General features: G+C 33.9%; 1 protein-coding gene across 5 annotated transcripts in view; it reads left to right on the top strand.

Annotated features, from left to right (window-relative positions):
• Positions 1 to 27,412, top strand: part of LOC114326699 (protein Tob1) — a 356,611-nt gene that overhangs the window by 246,719 nt on the left and 82,480 nt on the right. Inside the window, exon 3 of one of the 5 annotated variants that reach the window (XM_028275114.2) lies at positions 11,823 to 11,867. The exons of 3 other annotated variants lie outside the window; for them this stretch is intronic. The gene's annotated coding sequence lies outside the window, so the exon portion shown is untranslated. Of the gene's footprint in view, positions 1 to 11,822; positions 11,868 to 19,550; positions 19,570 to 27,412 lie in introns of those variants that run through there. One more of the 5 variants, XM_050648293.1, reaches the window with a different exon arrangement.

Raw genomic sequence — 27,412 nt, forward strand, 5'->3', positions numbered from 1 at the left:
ATTGTAAATAAATTGGGAGGTTAAATAAAAAAAATATGGGTTTTTATTATGAATTTTGATGCTAGATGCTCTTTTATGTCAATTTCGACGTTGGGTAAAGATTTAAGAGATTATTATCTATACTGTTATGGCTTTGTTGTGCTTCCAGTTTTATGGGTTCTGTTATTGGTGTTGCTTTGTAGTAATCTTCTAACACTTCCTCGATTATTTGGTGATTTGTCTCGGCTGTTCTTAGAATCCTATGTTCTGCTATTGTGCTAATGTGTTTATTCCAATCATGTTTCCGTTTTGTTACCTATATATTTATGTCTTCTACGCTACATACATTCTTATGTTCTCGTTTCTCTCTCTCTCTCTCTCTATCCAATAGGCTTTACCCTGATATTCTTCGGAGTATGTGGGTTTGGAGTTTTGGGATCTCGTCTCCACCAAGCATGTCATCATAGGTATAATAATAATTGCTGTTTTATAGATTTTTTTGTGTCTTGTCTTAGATGCTTGTTCTTCCAGAGTGTATCATTACTTCTTCTTCAATATCTCCATCTAGTAGTCATCTCTAGGATTATACTTTCTTAGGGTTATACTTTCTTCTCCATATTTCAGGAGCTCATTAGTTATCCCGTCTTGTCCTGGTGGCGTCCAATTTTTTAGCCAATTTATGGCTATCTTCACATCATGTCGATGGATTTCTATTTCGTGGCTTAATTCAAGCACTTCGCTGTGTTGATTATAGCTCTAACTGTGGTCTATTTTCGTCGGCAAATCTTATCAAAAATAAACATCCTTAAAGTCGGTATATTTATAGGGCATAAATATTTCGTTGTTGGTATCATTTTTATATCCAGCAATGTGGTTTCAATAGTGGTATATATGTTATTATTGCTTAGTAACCTTGTTTCAATGACATGACACTCAAAAAGGCACAAATATTGACATTTCTATAGTGCCTTCGATCTATTTTTGGTTCACTTTGAACTAACTGCGGAAAAGTGCATATTTGTCCTATCACTTTACTCTCGAATAGTTCGGCATTGCACGCAGTAAATGTCTGATGTCGGCCTAATTGGAGGAAGTCACTGTACATAATAGGTTGACGTAACATAACAAACATTTACTAAACATAGGCGTAACCGAATCGGGATAGTTCATGCGATGTCGTTTCAATTTGTGTACTATTAGTACACTGTCAGTTATACGAGATCGTTAATACTTTTTATCTGCACACAAAACTTTTCAATAAACGATGTTAGATAAATAGATTGCATGTGTTAGTCCCTTTCAAATGGTTTGTAGAAATATAATTCAGACTTACTCTGAACTATACAATAAAAAACAATTCACGTCAATTAATTTAATTTTCTTAAATTTTAAACACAATAGTTTGCTTCCCAATTATTAGTAGCAGCAAGACACAACTAATGGAAACGTTGAAGGAAATTGATCCTGAAGCACAAAAAAGAGGGCTTAAAATAAACGAGACAAAACTAAGTAGGTACATAACCATCAAAAGAACACCTAAGAATGAAAATAATATAGCAATAGACAACTAAACTATTGAACGTGTGGAGAAATCAATCAGAAGAATTCCGTAACTAGCGAAATTAATACACGTATTTTTTTTGCTGAAAGCAGGTTTAAATATTCCCTTAACTTAAATGTACTACTAAGTGAAGATAACATAAAAATTTTTAAACTAATTATGATATTTCTGCAAAAAAATAAATTAAAGGTGTGAATGCAAAACTATTCGTTTGAATGGATAGGTATTCCCTTTGTATTATGTATGAATGATATATTTCCTGTTATTTATTATATTATTTTGAAATATGTATGTTTTGTATTAGGTATGTTCGAAAAAAAAATATATAAAAAAACATTAAAAAAAATTAAAATAATAAAAAAAAATTATCAAAAAATTTTTTTTAAAAATCACTAAGAGGTTCTAATCTCCGAGAGGTTGAATCGGGTTTAGTTCCTATCGTAGTGAAAAAAAAAGGAAAAAAAAATAATAATTAGCATAGTTGTATTTTTTATTAACATAGTAAGTAGACGTTATTTGTAAGCTTTATTTTGTAATATTCTTTATTTTTAAGTGTATACTGGACAATTTTGTATGAACGAATAATAATTTTATATGTAATTACGTGTAAAGGTTCTAAACCAAGGCCAGAATTAAAACAAAAAAAAATACACGTATTTCCATTGGAAATCGTACATAGGTACTATGTTAATAAAAGATTGGTGACATCGAAATTACTAGATAAAATAACCAAAATGACTATATACAGGACCTTGATTAGACTCGTTGTAACCTATGGTTGTGAAACCTGGGTAATGACGAAAAAAGATGAAGCCCAACTCAGGACATTCGAGAGAAAGATACTGAGAAAAGTGTATGGCCCGGTGCAAGAGAAAGACCGCACGTGGAAAATCAGGAGAAACGACGAGGTTAATGAACTGAATGAAATGTATGATATTGTAAGATTTGTGAAGAGTTAAACACTGTCATGGCTGGGACATGTTCAGCGACAAGAAGATACGAAAACGACAAAAAAGATATTACAGAAGAAGCCGGTGGGAAGGCGAAAAAAAGGAAGGCCAAGGACGAGATGGTTGGATGACGTGGAAGACGACCTGAAAACCATGAATATAAGACAATGGAGGAGAAGGGCACAAGAGAGATCTGAATGGAAGGACATAGCCAAACAGGCAAAGACCCATCCAGAGTTATGATGCCAAAAGAAGAAAGAAGAAGTTTGCTTCCCAGCCACGTCCTCAAGATACATCCCACTTTTTCCATTTCCAATGAAGTTGAGAACCACTATACTTTGTTCCACGTTAACAACAGAACATTGCGCTTATGGATATCAGTGTTGCCAAACCTCTCGGGCACGGGTGGCTACTCGACTGCCGATATACCATTCATTCTAATCAGTAGGGCGCTTCTATCGTCCATAATAAATACATTGCCCTATTTAAGCAACGTTCCTTTCTTAACGTGAAACGCTCTATAGACAACACCACAGCATAAATGAGCGCCTAGTACGCGTCTATTTTACTTCATTATTTGAACCAGCATCATTTTAAGTTTGAGTGAACCTTTTACCGAAGACCTGAAGATGGACAGTTAATTGTAGTGTCTGAACAGATCCGGTCCTCCTTTTGACTCAGTAAAACAGATTGATCAATACATTTTCAATAAACGTCAAACTATGGTTAGTTTTATGAATTATTGTCAAAATCGCAGCATTGTATACATATTTACATACTGAATTACTTCAAAACTATTTGGCACTTTCGTGACTAGATAAAATACCCATATTACTATTACATACGGTTAAACTCGTATTACAATAAGGATTCCAATATTAATGCAATATACAGGGTGTTGTATTTAAAAACCAAAAATGACTAATGATATCAGAAAAATGGTAAATCTGGCAACATTGCTAGCATCAGAAATTTTCATGTTGCAGAGTAGGTTAATCTTAATAGGTAGGTTAATCATACATTTAAGAGATAATTAGGCATTTCCACACTTTTGGTCCGCTCTGTATTTTATTAAACCGAGTGTCCCCTTTTTGTAGCAATAAGTATTTAATTTAAAAATACAACGTATATGACGTATCACAGTAGTACAAATAGTAAACAAATCATAGCAATGAAGGTGAGGCTTGAACACTACACTAGCATATTTTTAAAGGATATGTTTCAAAAATCTAAATCTTTTTATAACCTGGTTAACATGGAACTGTCTCTACGTCGTCCACACCCTCTCCTCTCTCCGAAGTCGATCGAGGTTCAACAAGTACGAGAGTGTAGACGGCCACCTTGTCTAACTTTGCCTAACTTCGTTCTACTTCCGAAATCTGTCGGTCTGGCGCGTCCGAGTCAAAGAGATTTTTGTCGGTATCGCACAGCTTAAATGAGTTCCTCGCGAAGTAGAACGAGTGTGTAGAGAGGCACTTCGGACTTCTGTCAACTTTGGCAAAGTAACTTCGCCGAGAGTGTGAAGCCCGCACTTCACTCTAGCCGAAGTCGATCGAGGTTCAACAAGTACGAGAGTGTAGACGGCCACCTTGTGTAACTTTCCCTCACTTCGTTCTATTTCCATTCTCTGTCAGTCTGGTCAAAGGGATCTTTGTCGGTATCGCACCGCTTGAATGTGTTCCTCGCGAAGTAGAACGGGTGTGTAGAGAGGCACTTCGGACTTCGGTCAACTTTGCCGAAGCAACTTCGCCGAGAGTGTGGAGCCCGCACTTCACTCTGGCCGAAGTCGATCGAGGTTCAAAAATACGAGAGTGTAGACGGCCACCTTGTGTAACTTTGCCTCACTTCGTTATAATTCCATTCTCTGTCGGTCTGGTCAAAGGGATCTTTATCGGTATCGCACCGCTTGAATGTGTTCCTCACTAAGTAGAATGACTGTGTAGAGAGGTACTTCGGACTTCGGTCAACTTTGCCGAAGTAACTTCGCCGAGAGTGTGGAGCCCGTTTTAGATTGAGCAAAAAAGATAAAACTGCTAGGCAAACAAACATTTCCGCGTAAAATGAGCAGTGTACATAAATTATATCAAGATGGGACGTGAATTATAAATTGTAAAATTCCCTCATCTTCCTTAGTCTCAGCATCCGTTATGGCTTGCAAATTGTAGAAGCCTCGGAGGTGTAACCAGAGAAGGTTCCCATTATTTTCAGTCTAGTGGGATGTAGAGTGTAGAGTAACATTAGGTATGTTGTTTTATATGCCATTAGATTGAAAACTTAATCTTTTGCTATCAGTTGCCGCTAGGGCATCTATGCCATTTCATTCATTGTGATCCGTGACTGCACGCCGGTGATTGTTTTGGTTGGATCGGAGAGAGCAGCATATGTGCCTCCTGATGAGAGACTAATAAGTTTAGAAAACCGGTAGGGGTGCTTGCTGCACTCTCTGATTGGACTAGAATATGATGCGGCTGTATTTTCGTTTTGCAACGAAATTGTAAATGGTTATTCATTTTTGGTTTACATGTTTACTCTGATTGGAGTACAAAGGGAACCATTCTCGTTGGAACTTTACCTTTCTCTCATCTTCCTTAGTCTCAGCATCCGTTTTGGCTTGCAAATTGTAGAAACCACGGAGGTGTAACCAGAGAAGGTTCCCATTGTTTTCAGTCTGGGGATGTAGAGTAACATTATGTTGTTTTATATGCCATTAGATTGAAAACTTAGTCTTATATCAAAATGATTTATTGTAAATATCTTCTTATTAATACTGTAAAAAAAGATTATAAAACGATTTTTTTAATTCAATTTAGAAATTACTTGTTTTATATGTTCATTACGAGAGCAATTTACTTTCGTACTCTGTATAGTAGGATGAACCATTGTCTGTCGAGTGTCTAGCAATAATCGAAAACAGTCGCAAATTAGTGAAGTATACTTTATGAGAGTTATTTAAGTTAATTTCTCAAGTAATACGTAAAGGAGCACTTGATCTTGTATCTATCTCAATTATATCAATTATTTCATTATACGATTTCGTTAATCCTCATAGAAAACTCAGTGATTTAATTAACCAAGCAGTAAATCAACTTATAACTAACTGTATTTGAAAATCTACCTCAAGTCTTTATAAAATGAAAATATGTACATGCCTCGATGTGTGCGGACGTTATTTGAAGGAAACCAGCCATCTGCAAAGTAAAATTTTAATATAAACTTTAAATTAAAACGAAAACTCATCCGAAGCGTCAAATTGGTAGAACGGGAACGACAAAATGTCTGCGTTTATTTAGCTGACGACTTATGCACCTTTTCGAAATGCAATTAAAGTAGAACAAAGTTATTTTTAAAATTTATGAAAGGTGTGTCTTTTGTACAGTGATACGGTAGATTAAAGTAAGGTACTTACAAAAGATTTTACCGTATTATTTCTTGACGTTGAAGTTTGTGATATTCTTCTTCTCTAAGTGTATAATTATCATCATCACTATCTTTAATCTATCTACAGCTGCTTTGAAGAGTTCTATGGAACTACATTTTAACCAGCCCCTTAAATGTTTCAACCATGACACTCTCCTTTTTCCTATACTCCGTCCTCCTCGTTTCCCAGATATTGTAACTTTCTTATTATTGTTGTGTTAATGATTTCGTATTCTTTGCCCATTTCTTTCAATGCTTCCGTGTTCGTTTTCTTCTGTGTCCATGCTATTCTAAGCATCCTTCATACATATTCCTTAAACAATTCAATTTTAGTCGCAAAAACACAACGTTCCTATTCCTATCATGGCTATCATCATATTCTAGCACTACTGTAAGTTTCTTCAACTAGGTGGCGTAACAACCTCCGTCGCCGCACCACCATCCCCCCCCCCCCCGCAGAATTGGAAAATATGGAGATACGGTCTAATTTTCAATCCTGCACTGCTTAAAAAACGTATGTATGCAAATAATATAACAACACATTTTTACATATATTAGACAACAAGATGGGGCCCTTGACATATTGGGACATAAGCTTCATGCTGCGGAGGCCTCTGTTACGCCTCTGGATAATTGTATCGAAATACTAACCGTAGGTAAAGATTAAAGAGAAACCCCATTTCTAGATTTAGAAATATTGTGCTAAAATTCGGTAAATTGCTATTCTCAAATCTTTCAATAGTCACGTACAAAGCATTATAGTTTATTGTCGTTACCATAAAATTTCGGTAGGGCGGAAGGGATTAAGTTTCTAGATATTAAAAGATTATTCACTTGGCAAATACGCCTATTTAGAAATTTACGTTTTTAATTTTAAATGCCCAATGTAAAATAATTTAACAATAACAGATTTTTACATAATATCAGATGACAAGACGGGGCCCCTAAGCGATTGGGGCCCCCCGCAAGTTTCACGCTGCGGGGGCCTCTGTTACGACCCTGAAGAGAGCTCAGGGAACTGCTGACACTTTATTTTCAACAAGATGGCGCTCCACCCCATTTTGCTCTCACTGTCCTCAACCGCGTGAATGAAATCTTCCCGGGCCGATAGATTGGACGAGGTTCTCCAAAATGTCCTATATCAATGCCTTGTCCTCCAAAAGGTCCAGATTTGACAGCGCTGGAAAATGCACTGTGGTGTTTCATTCAAGAGAGGAAGTTAAAAAACGGAGATATTTTTCTGTGTAGTATAACAAAAACAATTCAATAATATAAAGGGATTTTACATTAATCCGGCCACCCTATAGTTCCTTATTACACCTTAGTACCGATATTAAATAGACGAAACTATTGTTTTACATAATAATCCCATTAGTGATCACCATTGCGAAGGTTTAACGATCTTCTGCAATATGGAATAATTGTCCTGCATTTGATATCTGAGACCATTCACGAATGTTTTTTAACCAAGAAACTTGTTTTCTTCCTACACTTCTACGCCCTTTATTTTGCCTTTAAAGATGAGTTGTATTCTATATCGATTTCTCCTCACTATATGTACCAGATAAGACATTTTCTGGTCTTTAACAGTCTTTAGAAGTGCTCTACCTGCTTTACCGTGTTTACCATTGCCTTCATCATGTTTGTCGGTTCGAAGCCACTACATATTTCCCATTGTCTTATTACTAGCATTATTTTGTTCCACTCTGTATAAAGTTTAAATCTGCGGCTTATAAATATTCGAAAGAGAGCTTTTTATAAATATTTGAACTGCATCTCAAAATTTTGAAACGAGAATAAACAAAATTAAATAGGGGACTTGCATAAAATGTTAAATTCGAAAAAAATGCTATAAATCATAACAGAACATAACTTAAAACATATTATATCAAAGAAAAAAAAGTGTTTTTGTCTTTCGTTTGTCCCCTAAAGACGATTAAAAATTCAAATTATAGCAGCCAGCCCAAAACGCGCCCTCATTGGTCGTGACGTCATATCATTGTAGTATTGGATGTCCTCGCCATTAATTCATTCAATTTGGCATTCGATTTGACACTAAGTTTTATAAATATTTTGATAGTTGCTATTTCTGACTAATATTTGGGTGTTTTTGTTAAAACAATTTCGAACTAATATTTAAGTGTTTTTGTTAAGACAATTTTTAATTAATAGTTGAGTGTTTTTATTACTCAAGATAATTTTTTTAAAATGACCGAAGAGGGTTTTTCTAAAGGCCAGTCTGATAACTTACCTTTAGTAAATATGTTTAAGGTGGCCACATATTTTCAAAAAGCTGAAAATTTTTCCGTTGGAGAAGTTCGGAGAGTTAAAGGAGATAAGTAAGCACATAATTATGTATTCCTATATGAACTCCTATTATACCTGCTAATTTTATTCTGATTATTATTCTCATAATAAGTATTTAACGATAAAACTTAATGTTTTTTCGGCATGCAAGTAACCACTTTAGGCGTTTTTTATCGGCTGGTAATCCAATAAATATTTTATTGGGGTTTTTAATAGTTGTACTTTTACAAAAAGTACTAAACAACACTTACAGTGCTTTCTTTTATTTTCCATAGTAAACCTTATGGTTTAAATACACAGAAGATTTTAAATATGTACTTCTAAGTGATTATGAGTTTTTTAAGCGTGAAATTTTGAAAATCTCATTTTTAAACAAATCTAAACATTATTATGTACATAATAAAAAATGTGCAAATTCCCTATTGTTTATTTACATAGTCCAATTTGCCTTGACTAAACCACGTCCTTCTTTTAGAAACATTTTAGGATGATATTTAACGTTTTGTTAAATTTTTGTTTGTTTCTAAATTTTTGAAGTTATACTTCTTTAGGCGCGATTGAGAGTAAAATTTCATAATAAGGCGCGCATGCGCACACAGACAGTATGGCGTTTAGTTTCTGAATCTTTCAAGTTATGTATAAATATATCAGTGCAAGGTGTGAAAAGAATATATTAGTGTTTTTAGTAAATATCTTTATTATAATTTTTGTGTCTTTGGATTTGTCTTCCTCAGGAGTAAGATGAGTATTATTAAAACATTTTATTGTATATTTATTATACTTGTCTGTTTGTTACCGTGAAGTGTCATTAGGTACGTCCGAACCGATACAGACACAGTCCTCGTAGCGTATTTGGTATAGCATTCGGCCAGAGATCGAGAGGTCTTGAGTTCGAGTCCGGAGCAATCCTATACTTTTTTTTTTAATTTTTTGAAAGCGGTAAGCACAAAATTAGTTTGGTGTTTAAAAAAATTAGAACAAACTGTTTAAAGTATATTTATTTTTAAGAAATCATATAATAGAAGTATAACTTCTTACGTGCGTACAAAGTACACACACATTCTTTTTGAAGTTATACTTCTTTAGACGCGATTGAGAGTAAAATTTCATAATACTGCGCGCATGCGCACACAGACAGTATGGCGTTTAGTTTCTGAATCTTTCAAGTTATGTATAAATATATCAGTGCAAGAAAAGGTGTGAAAAGAATATATTAGTGTTTTTAGTAAATATATTTATTATAATTTTTGTGTCCTTGGTTTTGCCTTCCTCAGGAGTAAGATGAGTATTATTAAAACATTTTATTGTATATTTATTATACTTCACACCTTATCTGTTTGTTACCGTGAATTGTCATTAGCTACGTCTGAACCGATACAGGCACAGTCGTCGTAGCGTGTTTGGTATAGCATTCGCTCAGAGATCGAGAGGTCTTGAGTTCGAATCCAGTGCAATCCTATACTTTTTATTATTTGTTTGAAAGCGGTAAGCACAAAATTAGTTTGTTGTTTGAAAAAAATTAAAACAAACTGTTTAAAGTATATTTATTTTTAAGAAATCAAATAATAGAAGTATAATTATCTTCTTACGTGCGTACAAAGTACACATACATTCTTTTTTTTTGTTTATAAATAGTCACTCAGCGAGAAGATATGGTATAGCGTCCTTTTTACTTTTTATTTAGTCCTATTTTTTTCTCTAATCTACGGCCGCCTGATGTTTAAGATAAAACTTTTCATCATCAAATTAAACGGAAATATTCCTTTCCCTATGTGACATTCTTACCCTCTTAGCCTTTGTTTGGCTTATAGTTAATAGTTAGCCATACAATATTTTGTTTCCCCACAAGGGGATACCACCTTTTTATTTCTTAACAAGTATCTCTATAATTAAAATAAGCCTTCAATATATTGACGTATTTTTAACATATTAGAAAAAACTAGGTCACCTATTATATTGCAGCAAAAATTAATAAAACTAAGTAGGAAATTATCATTAATATTTTACTTTTATGTGGACAAAAATAGGTTTATATCGATTTTCTTGAACAGAGCCGAATTAAACGTGCTTTAAATGCTTCAATTTTTGAAGTTATACTTCTTTAGGTGCGATTGGTAGTGAATGTAAATGTGCGCGAATTCATCAAAAATTGTTGGTGCTACGCGCAGATACGTTATACGTTTGCTCTGATTGGGTATTTCAATGGCATGTCAAAAATTATCCAATATGACGGCTGTGGTTAAAGAATGTGTTGTCATTTTTATTATTATGGTTATGGTTATTCAGGGGGAACGGAGCAAAATGCAAAATTTTGACGCCTGCCTGTCAAAATTTTCAATGTGTTGTAAATGTATTCATTTTTTTTTCGAATACTGAGAAAACTAATAAATATTTTTGAAAAATTTAAACGCAAAATGAAAGATTACTTTATTACCGAGGGCCGAAAGTCGCTGAAAACTTCTATAATGTTTATTTTAATAAGATACAGGCGGGAAAAAAGAGAAAATTTAGTGTGATTTTTAATTTCAAATATCTCATTAAAAAAACTTTTTATTTATTCTAAGGGACTTAGAATAAATTAGTTAAAAAAGCAATTGCGGGGACGCTTTAGTTTATAAAAAATGACGTAATAGCGTTATTTTTAATTTTTGATATTATTTTAAGTATTAAAATTAGTTTAATATTTAAATAAAAATACAATTAAAATGTTTAAAATATATTTGTTTCGTTGAAATCATAAAAAGAGAAGTATAACTTCTTACGTGCGTACAAAGTACACACACTCTTTTTTTAAAGGTGTATCACTTTGTACAAATATATAAAAAAAACCATTAAAGAAGTTATAGGCATTGAGGTTTTTTTGTAATTTTTTTGAGTTAGGATCCAGACTTGGCACTGTGTGATTTTTATGCTTCTTGTTCTTGTAACATCTCATTGGCAGTTCCAGAATCTTTTTATTGATTACAATTTGTACTTACTAATGTCTTTGAGCTAAAACAACTACTGATAGCTGTATTTCCTCAATGTCACTTTAATTGTTGACGTAGTTTACTTTAGAATTAATGATGATTGTCAGTAATTTGTACTGAAGAAATTATCGGAAATTGAGAACACTGCCAGAGAAACTAGATTAAGTACAGGTTTATTTGTAAGATCATTAGACATCGTAATCGAGTCAAAACAATAAAATATAGTGTTTCGTGAATTGGACATGAAACTTTAAACAAATTTTAAGAGTTGAAAAAACAAATTTCAGTGATCTATAAATAGGACGCTGGCCTTATAATAGGTTAACTTATTATTTTATTTGGAGAAAAACAAAAAACCCTTCTTTTAATAATCTAAATGAGTCGTTGATAATATTATATCCAATGTTTTTCTTTTATTTTCTTTTATTTATTTCTTCCATTTAAGTTTACTTTGCACTGTGACAAAAACTAAAAATTGTAAAAGTAATGCGATTTTTTCGACATTGCTTAATATTTTTGGTGTCAAAAATACATTATATTAACAGCTGGCTTTAACACGAAGCTAATGTTATCTATAGTGGTTGTATTTTGTTGTAAATGATTTTTAATTTTTACCTAAATATTTTTTTTTTGTTCCAGGTGAGTGCATCCTAGTACATACTCATACATTACAAACACAAAATTGTGAGTGAATAATATTTAATTATCAGTATGTAGATATTTAGTTTTACCGCATCGTTGCTGTAGTGTTTTTTATTTTTTTTACTATACATATGAATGTCTAAGGTTTATGATAAAAAAAGTACTAATTAAATATAAAAAATCTACAGTTGCTAAACGCTCGCTAAAGCTTTTTTGCTCCTACAAGGAGCAAAGTAGTCCATGTTGTAAGGCCGTTGCCGTATGAAAAAAAATCGGTTTCTTTGCCGATTTATATTCAAAGATGGCCCCTTTAAACTAATCTGAAGGGTACCGTGCGAAATTTTTTGTCGGAAATTGTTTAAACAATTTTTTAAACAAATTCAAAAGATTACCTTTTTTTAAACATTTAGTTTTAAGATTCTTAAGAGTAATCGGGGCTTATTTCAATTTAGATCGTTGTTTTTTATTTGTTAATTATGGGCTTTTACTCAACTGTTAAGCCGTCGCGTCGCACTATATGGTCCGTCCTGTAGCACCTATACACATTATAGGTGCATTATACGTACTTATGCGATAAATTCCTAACAAGTACTTAAAATTTTATAATTGATTAATACTATAGTTTTTTAATAATCTATTTATTTATTCAATTAATTATTACCAATGTGCTAATTAAATATGTCAATTATATAGTGCGATAGAGATGCACCATATAGTGTGACGCTCTGCAGCTTAAAAGTATAGTAGACACGCATAATTAACAATTAAAAAATAACGGTCTAAATTGAAATATGCCCCGATTACTCTTCAGAATCTTGAAACTGAATGTGTAAATTTCAATTTAGGGACATAGCAACCTCACAAATAATAATTCACATATGAATTTTCAAGCTTAAAAAATGCGCATTTTCGCATTTTTCAGATTTTAAATCGCCTATAACTCGAAAAACTATCAACTTTTGAGTAACACGACAGGAAACCTTATTGCGAAGAATGGCCCAAAAAATCTAAAAAATATTCCCAATATCTAAAAATCTAATTACAATAGAAACAGAACAGAATCAATCCATACATTTTCTAGATTTAAAAATTACCAGACTGCAAAACAAACATGAGTTCTCCGTAACTCATAAACCTACCCATACTGACACAACAATATACATATACACATTTCTTCATCCCATCATACACAACATAAATTAGTAGCCTACCATATCATGGTACATAGGCGGAATTGATAGATAGATTGACAAAAATTCCCATGTCAAAAAATAATTTCAAGATAGAATTGAACATCATTAAGTAAATATCAGTAAACAATGGATACAAAGAACAAACAATTAACAAAATTTTTAACCAAAAATTGGATATGAACGCCCTGAAATTAGTCTATCCACCACCACAGAAAAACCCAGTACCTTATTATGTTTTATCACATATACAGGCAAGATATCAACAAAAATAACCAAACGCATAAAAAAGAAAGGAATAACACCAGATTTCAGAATAAATATCAACTTAGGCAAATGGATTAAGAACAATAAGAGCCAAAAGAAAAAGCCATTACAGAGTGGTGTATATAAACTGACATACGGTGACTGTCCAAACACTTACATCGGTCAAACTGGCAGAACCTTTGAGAAACGTGTAGCAGAACACAAAACATATTCTACGTACGTACATCACCTTCTAGATTCTAATTATTCTTTTAATGAACAATATCAAATTCTTCATATGCAAAATAAAGGCCTTAAGTTATGTTTATTAGAATCTATGGAAATCAATAAATTAAAAAATACAGATATAATTCTGAATGATCAACTTTCAGTTGATCTGACAAAAAGCTCTCCACTCCTCAACCTATTCTATTAAAGAGTTTAAAGGGCAGACACGTGGTCAAATACGTCACTTTAAGTAGGCATCTGCTGTACTCTGCTATTCTCTACGAAAATGCTGTAGTGAATTTCTTATAATAAATTTGTTCTGTGTTTATTTTCTTATACCTGCCCTTAAATATGTCCGCCCCTGTCTTCCTGTTAATTTAATTGTGGTGATACAATGTTGCTTTTTATTCGGATCAATATATTATTTCGAATAATCCTTGACATATTGAAGGCTAGAGATACTATAGATACTAATAAATGTATGGAACTTTACACAGACATTAATATTTCATCGTATATTGATTCTTCGGTCATTTTGAAAATGTGGATGTGCGACGTGTGTGATGTCTTTCAATAAAATGTGTTTGCTAAGCAAACTCAAACTTTCTCAAGCCAACAAATGAAGTTTACTCTAGTTGTCAGTTGCTATAAAAAAATAATCAATCAAGCAGTGGAGTTTTTTCAAATTGTACATCAAAAATAGTTACTGGGAGAATATAAATGTTTCAGGAACAAAATTATGATTTATTACAGATTAGAGCTGAAGTTTCACAAGGAAGTATCTGGAATCAGTTACGAACATTCGTCGAGAACGTCAAAGTCCTTCCAGTTGGCCGTAAGCGTGCAGATCAAACGCAAAAGATTTGAAATTTCCATAAATTTAATAAACAATTGAACATTGTTTTGAAGGTATTGTTTGTGGCATTTATGTAATTTACTATGTATTCTAATTTGGAAATAAGCCACAATTTAACGAACGAACACACTACCAGGTTGGAAATACTCTACCCAGCTATCTGGCTTAGTAGTGACCAAAAATCTAGCACTACAAACAGAAACACAGTCGTTAGACGAAGGAACAGGAAACCACATTTCAATAATCCTAGAAATAGGAATATGAGAAGTGGAACGCCCAACAATAAGGGAAAGGAAGACAATAAACTGGGAAAACTTCAAGAGATTAGTTAGCGAAGGAATTGGAAACCTCCCAACAATAGAAAATCTACCAGATCTAGAAGAAAAAATGCTATAAGTTTGAAAATATTATAAAAGAAGCTGTACGAAGCAGTACCAGGGAAAAATAACTTACGATCAATAAGGGTAGGTTTAGATGAATGAACCCTGAACTAAGAGAAATAATAAGGAAAAAGAACAGAGCCAGAAGAATAACAATCCAGAAAGACAGAAACAGGGCAAACAGACTAAATCGGCAAGTCAAACAGACACTAACACAATACAAAAGCCAAAATGAAGACGAGCACGTAAAATAAATAGAAGGATGAGGACAGAACCAGAGAAATATGGAATTGATGGAAAACCAATTCCAAGACGGTACGGTGAAAAGGAATCGTGTATGTACTCCGTAGAAGAAAAAGCAGAGGTGATGAGGACTCTCACAAGAGAGTGTACATTAAATATGCCCGAGATGAATATATTGACTTTATCGAAGGAGTCAAAGAGCCACAAACAGAAATGCTCAAAGACCAAGGGAGCATAACCACCACAATATCTCTAGGGAAATAAGCGAGTTAATCATAATAAGCTCGCCAAAAAAATTACATTAACCGAACGATATAACAAACAGAGCTCTAAAGTATCTCCCAATCAGTCATATTTTATACATATTAAAAATGCAATATTGATATACAGGCTTTTCTCAAACCGATGGAAAGAATACCATGTAATAATGATTCACAAATCAGGGAAGAAAAGCAAAATTACAGGCCGATTAAATTACTTCCAGCAATCAGCAAAATAGTAGAAAGAGACATACAAATCAGACTCTAAACAGAGACAGACCAGATAATTCCTAAAGCACAATTTGACCTCAGGACACAGAGTTCTAGCGGTTACAGTAAAGTAATTTGTGAAGCGGTAATGATTAATTTTATTTAGGATGCTAAATAACGGGTGATTTTCACGATTTTTTTTTACCAAAAAAAAAGGGGCCACCTTTATTTTGAGCGTAACTTGCCTACTTTTGATGCTAGAAACTTTTTGAAAGTAAAAAAAACAAAAATAAAGCTTTTTTAACACTTTAAAAAAGTTGTAATGAGTTTTCCCCAAAAAGTGCTTTACTTTTTGGTTATTTCACTTTGAAATATTCGATTTGAAATTTGATGAATATGAACCTATTTTTCATTAGTTACAACTCTGCTTCTACAAGGTCTAGAACACGTACAATATTTTGTTTACTTTTTTATAATCTACATTTTTGCTACAAATATTTTTTCGATAAAATACTTATTTTTTGAGTTATTTGCCAAAAACCGTTTAAAAACGTGTTTTTTTTTTTTGTTGAAAAATGAACATATTCACTCGCAAATAACTCGAAAAGTATCAACTTAGTGAAAAAACGCTATAGAATAAAAGTTGTTAAGAATTAGTCAGTTTATCCATTTCCTGACTTATTTTGAACGTTCACTCCCGAGAAGGGAATGAAACACTTTTTTCTTTGGCATGTTGGATAGGCGTATGCCAAAATTTATGTCAATACAAGCGGTTCTTTAAAATTTTTAAGTTTTGCAATATTTTACCGTTAGTGAATGAACTAATGGCGATTGCGAAAATACTATAGTTAATAATACCATTAATCTCTTATTCTTCATGATGATGCACTCAGTCAACAACAAACTTGATATTTTTATTTTGTTTTTGGGTCAAGTACTAATCAACCTGAATCTGTGGAAATTTCAATATCATACGATGGGGATTTTAGATTATTTTTAGATTAAAACAGAATAATTAGAATTATTTGTAATGATAATGATAACCCCTTAATTTTTCGATAATATTCGATACCGACGCATCAAATAATATTTATGCTACAAAATAAAATATAGTCTTCAGTTTACATTATGTATATTCCAATTCTAATGGAAGCCCAAACAAAATAAAAGACATAAATTTCTAAACGGATTGTGAAAACATTTGTTTTACATTTATGTAATGTTTGATTGGTAATGAATGCGTTTTTCTTACTATTTATAAATGGGAGAAAAATTCACGAAATTAGGCTCCCTCTTGATAAGTAAGATATACAGGGTGAGTTTTTATTGCGGTATTAGTCGATAATTCCATTATGATACAGAATATCCAAAACAGTTATTGAGAAAAAATATAAACAATGTATTCTCCAGACTTGGATAATATGCAGAATTCTACAGGATGATTAATGAATACGTGGTAGAGCAAACGGAATCTTCAGAAGTTGATACAACAACGAGTTTTATCAACTTTATAAGGAAATATCCCTGTCAGACTTCATTAGAGTACAAATATTGCAATGGGCAGGACATGTGAGAAGAATGGGAGAGGATAGGCTACCAAAAAGAGCACTGAACGCTAGAATGCAGGGAAAAGGACCAGTTGGAAAGCCAAGAAAGCGCTGGGAAGACACAGTAAACAGCGACGCACAAGCCCTTTTAGGAGTCCTTGTATGGAGAAGAGCAGCCATAGACAAACAAGAGTAGAGGCAAAAAATAAAGGAGGCCAAGGCCTCATTTGGGCTGTAGTGCCTTAGAAGAAGAAGAAGAAGAAGGTAGAGCAAACATTCAATTTTTTAAATGGATATTTTCTCATATTTAGATTTCTCTTATCACATTCACTCTGTAGAATTCAACCTATTTTCCAAGCTTGAAGAATATCATGGCTTACATTTGTTCTATATAACTTTTCTGGACATTCTATACCCTAATCCAATTATCAACCAATGTCGCACTAAAAACTCATCCTGTATGTGGTATATTCTTCTTATTAAAGTAGAACTGCCCATAATGAGCTGCATAATAGCTCGGTTGATATTGCTCCAAAACACTTGAGCAGATTTGCCAGCCATGAAAATCTTATTTTTCCTGAGCCTCTCTTGCTCCCAATATTTTCCTGGAATGTTTAGTATATTGTAGTTTTCGACATTTTACTGTTATCAGTAGGTCAGGTTGACAATTTATTCTTCTGAGTACTTCTTCATTGCTTGCGGTCTAAGGAATTTTGAGAATTCGTCGATATATCCACATCTCGAATAACTTTATTATTTGCTTCATCGTGACCCGTCAAAATAGCCCGGTCAAAACAGCCCCGTCAAAAAAGCCCCGTCAAAATAGCCCGAACATAAAATAGCCTCGACAAAATAGCCCGCAAACAAAATAACCCCGACAAAATAGATCGCACACAAAATAGCCCCGGTCAAAACAGCCCCGGCTAAAATAGCTCCGGATACAACAGCCTCTTATAAAAAATTACATAATTATTTATACAAGGTGTCCAAAAACTTTTTTTTAATTTAAATTATTTGACAAAAAGAAAGAATTTATCTAATTTATTTAATTTAAAATGCATTTTACTGTTGCCCGAAAACAGAAAAAAATGTTTATATCATAAATAAACATTGATTTTCGCTTACCTTAAATGTTCAAACTTCCAAGAGGCAGGGAAGACAGGACTCGAGTTCTCTGAAAAGACCATTTTTATTTAATGTGGTTAAGATAAACATCTGAATTGAGGATAATTACCATTTCCGAAAAAATGTATTTTTAAGGAATGATTTCATGATGAATTCTGAAGGGAGCTTTTTTGTCGGGGCTATCTATTTTGTCGGCGGGCTATTATTCCGCGGCTATTTTGTCTGCAGGCTATTTTGTCGGAGCTATTTTGTGTACGGGATATTATGTCGGGGCTATTTTGTCGGAGCTTTTTTGACGGGGTACCTTGCTTCATGGCTTCTGCAATAGTCCTAGTGTCGACTTCATACATAGTAAAATATCACATCAAATTAGGCGTAGGCGTCTTTTGAGTTGTAAGCTTAGGTCTTTCTTCTTCAGGTGCCATCTCTGCTACGGAGGTTGGCAATCATCATAGCTATTTTAATTTTTGAGGCAGTAGCTCTAAATAGTTGTTTTGAGCTGCATCCAAACCATTCTCTCAGGTTCTTCAGCCAAAATTCGTCTTCTTCCGATGCTTCTTCTGCCATCTATCCTTCCTTGCATTATGAGTCGCAGGATGCCATACTTCTCGACCCGCATCACATGTCCGAGATACTGTAGTTTTCTTTCTTTAATTGTAAGTTCAACTTCCTTCTCTCTACCTTAGCTCTTTGCTATATAGGTAGTAAATATTTGTTTTTTACAAATACAGTTCTAGCTCTTCAGATTCTGTGGCTGGGCATCAGATCACCTACTAGTTAAGGTACACTTCAGATGTAGGATCAGCCGACAGGTAAACGAGAAACAACCAAGAAAAGAAATTCTAAATCGAGAAAAATGAAGAAGCTGACGAATATGAACGAAAGGTGGAAACTAATAAGTGGAACCCCATTAACTGCTACAAAATCAGTGCTAGGACTAAAGAAAGGAAAGATGACCAATGGCAAGCAATCCGAATTTTGCAGATAAAAGCCTTGTCTGGTGTGTATACCGACTTTTTATGGAAAGAGGTAGAGGTGAAGCTTTGAATAGTCAAAGCTATATTAATAACTGACTTTTCAAATTGCTTTAATTTCTCTACGAACATCATGCGAATGACGATATTATGTTTTGGCCAGACCTAGCGTCATGCCATTAATTAAGAGATTGTCAAAACTGGCTTCGACAATACTATATACCCTTTGTTTCCAAAAACTATAATCTTTCACACTTGCCGTAGGCTCGTCCAACAGAGGATATTTTACTGGCTTTACTGTCTAGGAAGGTTTATCATGGATGCTGAGAAGCTCAAGATGAAGAACAATTATTAAGACAGAGAATTTACGAAAAAATGAGAGAAATTTATCTAAATTCTGTCCAGGCCCTCATGAGAGACATTCGAAGGATTTTGCGTCCAATAGAGCAGATTGTGTCACTCCACTAATTCCATAGTATAGTTTAGTTAAGTATTGAGTTGTAATTTATGATAACTAGTTAGTGTTTAAATTTTCTTCATTAAAAAAATCCGATAAATATTTTGTGTCAAAACTTGCAGGTACTGGCATACGTTAAGTATGAACCTGGAGTAAACCTAGGTTAAAAACTTTTGTGTTTTTAAAAACTCAAGCTAACTTTGTTTTTTATTTCTCTATTCCAATGGTCTGTTGTTTCTGTATGTATTTTGCACAGGCTTCGTTTTTACTATAATTAGTTTTAAGACTTTGTCGTTTGTTTTTGTTACGTCATTAGTTAAGCTAGTTTGCTATTAATACTATAATATTACGTGTTTTGAACAAATCACTAATTGCTTGGAACTTTTAACGAGTGTAACTAACTTTATATTGTTCACACGGATATATATTTATAATTTAATGAGTGTAACAACCGCAAAACTGAAAATACACTGATTAATGTATTGATCCGTTACTCTTTCTGACTAACTATAGCTCAACTTATGATTTGAATGGATTGTGGAATTCTATAAATTTAGCTTGACTGAAAAACTGCTTTTTTCTAAAAAAAACTGCTAAATGAATTAAAAGTAAAATTTAATAAAAAATTTTGTCCTGGTAAAAGGTATATTAGTTTAAAAAGCCCCTATAGATAGGGCTACAAACATAGAAACAAAACGTTTTCGCTCTGTAACAAGAGCATCATCAGTGTTACCTAAAATAAGTATAACCACATTAATTAAGACAAAATGTTAAAGTTAAATGATGACCAAGGTAAAAACAAAGTTTGCTTATACTTACAAGAACATGGTGAGGCACCCAAAAATACAAAGGTAAAAGCCTTTTAAAAATAGACTAAAAGTCTTATATGTGTAAAAACATAGTAAAATCCAAAGGATGGATATAAAATCCTATGGATATGGCCTTAGGACAACATATGACTCCCACACTTGGTAAGTGGGTTACTAGATAACAATTAATTAGGTCATTATGTTAAAAGAGGTGAAAGACGACTGATAAGTGATAGTTCGAAAGCAAATCTGTCTGATGTCAGGACAAATGTCAATGAAACTTAAAGTTTTATGAAATGTTGGTTACACTAGCCACTAAATTTTAAGTTGTTTATGGTATTTATACAAACAATGATAACAGCTAACATCAGTGTGTTGGGATTATAAAAATACAGAAGTTAGTGAGAATAAATTATGTGTTAAGAGCGAATTTGAAAACCTACAATCATCAATGAGATGTACATGAATTGATGAGGTAAAGATAGGCAAACCAAAATACAATGGGTAGGTTGTGTTAAGAGTAGATAATTGGGTCACAAATAATTATCTACTCTTAACACAACCTACCCATTGTATTTTGGTTTGCCTATCTTTACCTCATCAATTCATGTACATCTCATTGATGATTGTGGGTTTTTAAATTCGCTCTTATTACATCTTAGATAATTTATTCTCACTAACTTATGTATTTATAATCCCAACACACTGATGTTAGCTGTTATCATTGTTTGTACCATAAACAACTTAAAATTTATTGGCTAGTGTAACCAACATTTCATAAAACTTTAAGTTTCATTGACATTTGTCCTGACATCAGACAGATTCGCTTTCGAACTATCACTTATCAGTCGTCTTCCTTCGTCACCTCTATTAACATAATGACCTAATTAATTGTTACCTAGTAAGTAAACCACTTACCACGTGTGGGAGTCATATGTTGTCCTAAGGCCATATCCATAGGATTTTATATCCATCCTTTGGATTTTACTATGTTTTTACACATATAAGACTTTAAGTCTATTTTTAAAAGGTTTTTACCTTGTTCCACCATGCACCATGTTCTTGTAAGTATAACCAATTGTTACCTTGTTTTTACGTCATTGTTTGTTTTTACCTTGGTTATCATTTAACTTTAACATTTTGTCTTGATTAATGTGGTTATACTTATTTTAGGTAACACTGATGATGCTCTTGTTACAGAGCGAAAACGTTTTGTTTCTATGTTTGTAGCCCTATAGGGGCTTTTTAAACTAATATACCTTTTACCAGGACAAAAATTTTTTATTAAATTTTACTTGTAATTAATGGTATACAGCCAGCTGCCTACAGGAAATTCTTCCTTGTGGATAGCTAAATGAATTGTAATTCTACGAAAATATAATCTTATAAAAATGTATAATCTTTAAACCTTTAAGTACAAGTAAGAATATTTTGACAAGGATAAGACATGGTTTTAAATATAAACAAAGATAAATACTCTCTCATGCAAGGAAAAGTAGAGGGAAAAAAAGACTTGGGAAGAAAGAAAAAATCTTGGCTGCGGAATATTAAACATTAGACTAACCTCAATGTTGAACAGATATTTCACGTTGCAAAAGATAGGGAATCGTTTAAAGAATTGATCACCAAACTTTGTTAGAAGACGGCACAATCAGAAGAGGACGCCTAATAAAATTTTATTTGAAGCAATTCGGGAAATTGTTTTTTTGTTGTAAGTTATTTGTTAATAAAAAATGCAAAGGTTTGGTTAGGCAGAAATGCAAAAAAAAATTAGTCGATATATTCCGTTTCTAAGCGTCTTTTTAGGGATAAACCGCTCGCCGAATAGTTCAAATTTTGATATGAATGGATTGTGGAATGCTACAAATTTAGCCTGATTGAGAATCTCCAATATTTCATTAACGCAATCATTTTACTGCAAAACACAATAAAAATTTCGAGGAAAATTCGAAAATAAAGCACACTTTTCCCACATTTTTAAGTTATATTTAATCAGCCTTGTAACCTCCGATTTGTAAATGTTTATTTGACTAGTACGTTCTGAATGTAAACGTCATAAGTTTCAGTTTGTTTGTTATGAAATTTTCCTTAACTGCGTATACCAATTTTCGAATAGATAAATAAATTAAAAAAGTGTAAAACTTGTTTATGCTATTGATAACACGATATGTAAAATTCTGTATTGAAATAGGGAGATAAATAGGTTTATAGGGTTAGGAGGTTTGCAGAGACTATAGACATAATACGTAGACTGCCCGCTGCAATCTAAAACCAAAGAATATATACTCTCCTAGAAGAAGAGTTTGAATGGAACAGACGGTCACGTTTATTTGTCCCTTGAAAATACCGTAGTCATTGTCAGGCCACATGCACCTACTCAGTGGGAACACAAAATCCTATGCTGAAACGTTACAGAGCAGAACCCTTCTATAACGGTACGCTTTAATTACTATTTTTGCTAATTTTATTTTCTTAATTTTTAATAACTTTTCTCAAAACGAAATAATATGGGTCATATAAATTCACATGTAAAATACAAACCAGATGCTAAGAGGGGCACAGTTTTACGAAACGGAATGTATCCTTAACCATATGTTTTTGGTGTGTTCAGTTTAACAAACTGAATTCCCCATAAATTATTTACCATATCAGACCTTATGTCAATAACTCACAATTGGACATGCATTCGAAAACGTAAAACTGCAGAAATGTTTCAACCTTTAAACGCCAGATCTAAATAATTTATTGCCCATCTAGTCAGATGGTAAAACACAAACAGATTAGCGTCTGTGGTTTCTTTTCAGCCACTCATCCAGTCGGTTACAACACCCCAGACACCCCCAACACCCCTTCGCTCGCTGGGCCGAAACAATAACAAACCCTCTTAAGGCGCATTTAAATCAAAGCGAACACGAACGAACGAACGAAGGAACGAATTCGTAGGTGTTCGCTTGGTCATTCGTTCGCTACAAAGTAGGGCCATTTACATTGAAGCGAACGTTCGCATTCGTTGATGATCGGTAGTGCATATTGCCCGCAGATGTTTTTAAGATGGGCCAGTGTCAGTCACACATTGTGTTTAAGTTTATTTTCGTGTTTCTCGCTGGGTAAATTTTAATACAATAATAGCTTACAAAAATAGCAGGTAGCAGGTATTATACGCTGTTTGAGGGAGCTTAGAAAATAACATAATAAAGAACCAGCTTTCTTAAAATTCTTCCTCGAAAAAGTTACTTGCTCTTGATATTATGACTATATTATGTTCAAATAATAAATTGTAAAATTGGTGTATCAAAATAAATTTGCTTTTAATTAATTTTAGCAATTAATTTGATTTGGTTACCTTATTAGTGTTTCTGGGTTGAAATTTATCCAATAAAAACATTAGGCTTTTAAAAGCAAACCACTTCGAACCCTCTTTTTGTCTTTCTCGTCTAAATGATGCCAGAAGCTAATTCATTTTTTTAGCTCAGACATCACAACCCATTCCTATAGAAATGTTAAAACAAGCATCAGTTTTTCTGTTTATTATTTTATATAGCTGCGATTTTGGGTTTCATAGGCATATTCCATATTGCAAAATTATGTTTTCACAACTACACAATAAACAACCCTCTCAAACTAATGTTTGTAAATAAATTAAATTAGTACTTCTAAACGAATTCGTTCGCTACCGTCTATCCACTGTCCACATTGAACAACGATTTTCTTTGATGATTCGCTCACTTACCGACATCGGTTGGAACATGTGCGAATGCGAACGAATTCATTCGGTCGTGCTCGATTCGCTGTACAAATACAATAAAGTTAACGAACGAATTCGTTCGTTCGTTCGTGTTCGCTTTGATTTAAATGCGCCTTTACGCGATGTATAAGCAAAACACTTTTTGTTACCAAAATAAACAAATACTTTACTGTTCGTCGTTAACTTATTTTTATTATTTTTTAATAATTCCGTCAACTCACACCTACCGGGATACTTCTATTAACGTCTATATTCTTTGCTTAAACTGTACCACCAGTGCGACGGAGAAAATGACTATGAACAGGGTATGTCTCTTTCCAATCGACTAATCAACTTGAGTTTATCAGTTTCACGTGACTGTCGCAGATTAGAAATAGACGCACCCTGTTTACGGTCATTTTTTTCTGTCGCACTAGGGGAAGAATATTAGATTGCAGCGCACAGTCTAGGTATTATATCTCTATGGCAGAGATTGAAATGATGTATATATGTGTTATATAGTGGCATTACAATGCCGTCTAGTTAAGATTAATGAATGAACGTCACCGAGCAGCCAGATCCTAGCTCTCACCATACTACTCATCCTTTGGGCGCCTCGATCGACTCCCGAATTACAATTCACAATCATCGATCCATTTTAGATTTTATTTTCTCTCTCCTATGGCGCTACCGCCCAAGTTGAGCCCTGGCCTCTCCCAGCATCCGAATCCAAGCATCCCTATCCTTGGCTGCTCTCCTCCACTTATCCACCCTCAATATCTCTTTAACATCGGTTCTCACTTCGTCTATCCATCTCTTCCTTGGTCTTTCTACTGGCCGACGTCCCACCGTAGTTCCTTTAAGCGTTCTACTTAGTGTTCTGTTATCATACATTCTTATAAGGTGACCTGCCCAGCGCAATCTTTGTATTTTTGCATAATTTGCTATAGACGGTTCTTTGTAATATTGATACAACTCGTGGTTGAACCTTATTCTCCACATACCATTGTAGCAGATGAGTCGCATATCTTTCTTTCAAAGGTATTAATAGGGTCTTTCTGTCATGATCCATGTTTCTGCGCCATATGTTGCTATTGGTCGTATGATGGTGTTAAATATTTAGAACTTTACTTTGCTTAATAGATTTCTTTTTATCCAAATATCTGTGACAGAAAGAAGTATACTTTATTCCCTCATGCTCAGTTATCTTTATTCCCTTCATCAGATCTTATGGTGTCAATTTTAGCATCAATTGATAACGGTTGATAAAACCTGTATCCACTACTATACACCAAAGAATAGGATGAATGCACGGCCATGCGTCCGGCAAAAGTAGTAAGAGTCGATCAGTGGGTCGGAGTGGTCATGACCACTGTATTTCAACATGGCAAAGACATCATTTTGTTTGGTCATCTTGAAAAAGCTAGAACTATCAATATCAACTCATTTAGAAACGACCCCACATACAAAAAAAGTATCGCTTCTTCAGGACAATGCTCTGACTATTCTTCTTCAGCCTGTGTTGGTCCACTGCTGGACATAGGCCTCTTCCATTTGCTTCCATCGATTTCTACTCTTGGCAATTCTCATCCACTGCTTGCCCGCGACTTGTTTGATATCATCTGCCCACCTCTTCTGCAGTCTGCCTATTCCTCGCCTGTTCTCTCTTGGTCTCCAGTTTGTTAGTCTGTGTCCATTTTTCGGGATTATCTCGGGCAACATGTCCGACCCATTGCCACTTGAGCCTTGCTATACGTTCTAGAAAAAAATCATAAAAACCCAAATTCTGGGAGCAAAAAAGGGGACACATTTATTTATTTATTTATTTATTTATTTATTTATTTAGCGTATGGCTATATCACAGTTTTTGTATATAAATAAAGATAACAATACATTATAAATAATAATTAATTTTTATAAACGAAAATTTAGTTGGAATTTGTTTTCTGTGTGTGTTTCTTGCATTGCGACCAGATCAAAATCGTCATCCTTTAATAGTCTGTATAGAATTTGACATTTTGCTCTACTTATACCTTCTATTATTTAATTGGCAGACTCTTACATTGGGTCCAATTTCTTTTGTAATTTGTTCCTTGGAAAGTCCATTCATTGACTGGGTCATCTTTAATTATTCTAAAAAAACTGCGATATACTTCTGCCAGGAGATCTTTGGAAAGATTGTCTGGCGCCTCTTGTGCTAGTTCTTTAGTTTACCCAGGGTGCACGTGCAGTATTACCTACGGACACAGCGAAAAGGGAAAGGCCTTCTTGGTGACAGTCTGTGGATAAATGAAGGTAGTGGTTCGGAAGCGATGTCGGCCTTACAGCGGCCAGGGTCTGGTTCAGCAGGTAGGCGTTCGGCGTAGCCTCGGCGACGAGAGTGCGTTTTAAAGTAAGTACCTTGGGAATATTATCGCCAGGACTACTAAGAATCAATCCTGCACTAAGGTCAGTCAGGCGGTGTCCTTGACTGAGATGGCGTCTTTTGAAGATTCCGGAATCCCCCTTTCGAAGATCTGAAGAGATCCTCTTAAATAAAAAATTCGACTCGAAGAGATTATTGACGAAACAAACACCTATTTTGTATATCTTCCAGAATCGTTTTATTCGAACAGCCTAAAGCAGTCGGAAATCGCTGGAATCATTGTATGGAGCTAAAGGTATCTTCTGCTTCTTCTTTCTCGAAACTCCTTATGCCCGCCCCTCAGGGGCGTCGGAGGTTTTATTCATCCTCTATCCATATCTTCCATTTCTTGCGGTCCTTTGCTAAGTCTTTCATTTGTTGATGTGTTTTTCCTTTTTCCTCTCTAATTTCTATAATCTGATCAATCCATCTCTTCCTTAGTCTCCCTTTACTTCTTTTACCATATCTTTTTGATTCCATCACCTGCTTTGGTAGTCTTCCTTGGTCCATTTTGTTAATGTGTCCATACAATTTTAATATTCTTTTTTGGATCTTGGATATTATCGATTCCTGTTTCAGTCTTTGTCTAATATCTTCATTTTTTATTCTGTCCAATTTCGTTTTTCCTGCTATTTTTCTCAGCTGCTTCATCTCCGCTGCGTTTATTGTACTGTCTATTTTTGCATTGTTTACCCATGTCTCACTTGCATATATTAAAGTTGGTACAGATATTGCATTGTATACCTTCAGTTTTATTTCTTTATCTATTTCTTCCTTTCCAAATATTGTTTTATTTAGTGCATAGTAGATCTTATTTGTTATTTTCGCCCTGTATGAGATTTCTTGATCTAGCTTTCCATCCTCTGATATTATTACTCCCAGATATTCAAACGTCGAGACTGTTTCTATTATTTCGTTTTTGCACCTAAATATC

The sequence above is a fragment of the Diabrotica virgifera genome, chromosome 4 (assembly GCF_917563875.1).
Source record: "Diabrotica virgifera virgifera chromosome 4, PGI_DIABVI_V3a".
In the NCBI taxonomy this organism is placed as follows: Eukaryota; Metazoa; Arthropoda; class Insecta; order Coleoptera; family Chrysomelidae; genus Diabrotica; species Diabrotica virgifera.